The 4,569-nt window shown below is 36.7% G+C and overlaps 1 pseudogene; it reads right to left on the bottom strand.

The window, feature by feature from the left end:
* Positions 1 to 1,564: 1,564 nt before the first annotated feature.
* LOC117318050 lies at positions 1,565 to 4,242 on the bottom strand (annotated as a pseudogene).
* Between the last annotated feature and the right edge of the window lie 327 nt (positions 4,243 to 4,569).

Here is a 4,569-nt window from a genome sequence, read left to right as displayed (position 1 = left end):
CTGATATCAAGATCTCACTGGGAAACAATGTATTTCCTTGAACGATAAGACGTTGGACGTGTTCGATACTCTTTAACATGTGTGATTTAGTTGTCAGTTGTCGGCACTCCGGATATCGGACGTTAAGCTGGTAATCTCAAGGGCTTGGGAGAAGCAGCTTGGATAGTTCAAAGGGCGATGGTTTAAAAATGAAACTAATATGCGAGTCTTCCTGTCAGATTCAAACTCGAATTATAAAGACGATATAACTTCCCGGTAGAGAATTCATCAATTTATAAACAAACGGTGAATGAAATTAGAAATAAGAAGTTTGAAATTAGATTGATTCTCATAAGCCTACACAAGGTGTCGCGTATAAGATTATGTTTGAATAGCGGAGGAAGTTTGCTGATGAGGCCGACATCTGTGAATAATACTGCTTCTAATTCTGTGTATAAGTCAAGAATGTATATAAAATATCTGCGATAATAACAAGACAGAGAGACATCCTTCGATGTTTATGTCCCTGAATATTCTCAGGCAACGAGGTAGCTCTCCTGTACATATATTTCAAGCGATTCTTGATGTTGCTTAACCTGGGTAATGCAAAAAATTTGGCAATAACATCTATAAGAAAATACACAAATCGTTAACAGGTAACATGATTTATTTTTTATTTTTATCTTCAGAAATGCTCTAGATAAAAGTAGGACATTTCTCATTAACTTAAAAAATAATATGTTGATCACAATTACAAGAAATTTAAGAATGATCCTTATATGAGAGATAAAAGTATATTTCATCAATAAATTTATTAGTTTCCATTCATTCATTCATTCGTTCGTTCGTTCGTTCGTTCGCCTATTCGCTCGTTCGTTCGTTTACTCACTCGTTCGTTCGCTTACTCGCTGATTCGTTCGCGTACTCGCTCGTTCGTTCGAGTACTCGCTCGTTCGCGTACTCGCTCGTTCGTTCGCTTACTCGCTCGTTTGTTCGCTTACTCGTTCGTTCGCTTACTCGTTCGCTCGCTCGCTCGTTCGTTCGCTTACTCGCTCGTTTGTTCGCTTACTCGTTCGTTCGTTCGCTTACTCGTTCGCTCGTTCGCTTACTCGTTCGCTCGCTCGCTCGTTCGTTCACTCGTTGTCCATGCACTATCTATCTTTTTTTTCTCATTAACTCATCGTAATCTTACCATGGTCTCTTGTCTCACTTCCTTCTTCCCATTTTGAATGTTATATTGATCTTTTAAGACGATGATAAAGTAGGCTCATGCGACTCATGTATATAATTATTACCCTATTTATGTACTTCCTCTTCATATGATATCTAAAATGTATGGTACATATATGTATAATTATCAAACAGTTTCAATTCATTTTAAGAGTCAAGCAAATTGAATATACGACAACTTATAACGAGTAATTTAAGTATTAATCATATACAAATATTTTATTTATAAATACTATGTATATACATGTATACTAATCACCAATCCTTGATAAGGTTTTCAGTTTGCAACGTGAGGTAATCTGGTACTCTTACAATATATATATATATTTTAATTTAAGATCATTTACTTGGAATGTCAATACGACTTTCGCTTGGACGACTTGCTCTTTGTTTTATCATCAGGTACATCCAACCTGACCTTTTTCTCAGGTTTAGTTTTTTTGTGATTTTCTAAAATACTTGTCAACACACCATTTTGTACTAGTAAGGGGACTGTTTCATCCACATCCGCTTTCCCTAACCTACCGTTCTTCCTGATATTAGAAAATCGTCGTATCCCCTTATGTCCACCCCTGTTTAAGAAGTCCCTCCACAGATGATGCACAAGTTCTATAAGTAGAAATGTATTTGAATGCTTTGAAATAAGTTTTAATATAAACAACCCATCTCTACGTAAATATCTTCTTAAAAATCGGTTTAACAACTTTTGGAAATGATCTTTTCCCAATGTATTCGTCCTCATTTTTCATTAGTAGATATTTTCGTGCAAAAGTCTTCTGATTTAACGGTATGAACGTCGATAGAAGACTGAAAGTGAAATTGCAAAATGCAAGTACCGATAGAATAGTCAACCAAAACCACAGAAGAACGAAGAACATTTCGTTATAGTAGTTAACAGGAATGACACATTGGAGAGTATATCGATGGACATTCGAGATCTGTCTCAAGTCAAAGTCACACAGAGTCACGCGAGGAAACCGCGGGGATAACTCTTTCTGTCCTCCTTCAAGGAAATTGATCACTGCCTCGTAACCAAACACATAGAATCTATGGCTGAGAAATTCGTTGAGGAAGAAAAGATGCAAGAGTACGTTAACAGCATAGAGAAACTTCACAAAAATAGCCAAAGTTACGATGTTGTTGCCATGGTGACGTCCTATCTTGATACAGGATTTCTTTGCGAAAATTTCCCGTAAATTTGGACACAACCCCGCCCTATACAGATGGACGCTGTAACAGTACTTCCCGATATAAGTGGCTAAACTTTTCAATGCGGTGGAGCGCTCTTTCGGGTTGTTCTTGTTCTGGGCGTTGTAGCATATTTCTAGAACTGTCTTTATGGTGATTCCACATCGGTTGATGTGATACTTCCAGAACATCCTCGGTAGGTACATGGTGAGTGCCATCAGTAGAAGAATAATGGGCGTCCATTGGTAGTAGGTGATTTCGTATGTTGCTCTTAGCTCGTAGTGAGGAGGGATGACTGTGGTGAACGGGATGTAGTAGGTGTTACTGACCCAGCACACGGCGTTAGTATAATCAACCTCTTCCTCTGTAAAATGTGCGGGACACCAGCATTGGATGGGATCTCCAACGTACTCTTCTGTCGTTAGATATGTACTGAAAAAATATAAGTTATTTTAACTGAATGTCCTTTGCATCACCTATGAGTACTAGAAGGACAAAATAGCTGCATGATGCAGTTTTATAAATGTTTTCATCTAACTCATTGTTTTAAAATGTAATAATATCATGTGTGTCTTTTGTAAAATCCGTCAAATGACTATACAGTCATCGACTACGCCGCTTCTTTTGGAATTATGTTTTCAGATACGATACATACAATATAACGAGTACATATTTTAATGAGATCCGTTTCAATGTACAATGGTGGCAATAGGCATGCAGTGTTGTTTTCGAGTTTAAACGCTATAGGCAGGTAACCATAACTCGGGTGTATATTAAATGTTGTATCTCATTTTGTCTCAAAGCGTTTCTAAATATAGCTTTGTTTTTCTGGGTTTACCGGGTGAACAGCAAGGGTCATTTTAGATCTCCTTGTAGTAGTTTGTGACAACTCTAATGGACCTTCGCATGCTATCCAGGGCTATAAGGTTAAACTGATCAACCCGTTTCTCAGCTTTTCGTAAAACACAAACTGACACGGGTAGGGGTGTTGAACTATGTACCAGGGATCTACACATAAGGTAAACTAACTGAGATATTACCCCAAAGTAAAAAAAAAAAAAAAAAAAAAAAGATTTGCTTGTCCCTCTTCTATGATTTCTTTAATTTGGCTAGAATAAATAGTTTAAATTAGTATACTTATGATGATTGGTTGCAACACTCGGGCTGTTGATTCAGAATTGTAAAGCGAACAAAAAAATATCGACTAGCAAAACCTCATACATTACCTGAAGAAGAAAAGTAGCATGATTGTATAATGATGACTTAGCCTGTCAATATAGTTGTTGTCGTGGACAGTTCTCGGTTCCTCATACGCCCCTATAGGCCCGAGCAGGCTGTCGATACTAGAAAGGAAAAGGAACCGAATGGAAAGCGTGTATAGTAAAACAAAATGGCTGAAGTGGTTTCATCTATAGGCTCGTATAATCAGACACCCCCTTGCATGTTGAATATCATTTATGTGTGAAATAATTGTCACTAGTTTATATCGCGCAATGAGAAGACATTTTCGGAAACCCCAAAAGCTGTCTATCCCTTAGCACGTACGTAATATAATGTAACTAAGTTCCTGAAATATGTTTCACACGTTTCATCACATATCTCATTATATATCTTATATGCAAGAAATGTGAATATAATTTCAAGTTGAAACAGTTATTCAGAATAAAACCGTTATAGGAGGATGTAGTGAGGTGATAATAATTATCATAAAGTATGTATCCTATGTTATTGTTTAAATATATACAATAACCAATAGCTGTAATCGATTTCTACTCTTTGTAAGTGATATACGTCTACCATATTTTGCTTTCCTTCATTCAATACGTACTAGGTGACAACAGGCATAGCGGAATGTCCTACTGGTAATTCTTAGATGAGCATCTGGTCCTGTGAAAAAAATATATATAAACAAATAAGATTAGAAACCGGAAGCACACATCTATAATGAGCTCATTTTCATCGACGTTTAAATGATTTGATATTGATTTTTATTATAAAATTTAATATCGCATATCATTAAATATAAATCTCATTATTGTTTTTTATTGGCAGGGATGTAATCATCCGAAGGGTCTTATTGTGAGGAAACCTGAATACCTGGAGAAAACCCATGTGATGTGACAGGAGAACACCATGCCTTTTCATGTCCGATGGGGGGCTCGAACAACGATC

Source organism: Pecten maximus, chromosome 19 (genome assembly GCF_902652985.1).
Source record: "Pecten maximus chromosome 19, xPecMax1.1, whole genome shotgun sequence".
NCBI lineage: Eukaryota > Metazoa > Mollusca > Bivalvia > Pectinida > Pectinidae > Pecten > Pecten maximus.
Note: the sequence above shows the minus strand (reverse complement) of the source record. Positions and strands in the feature narration are given on the sequence as shown.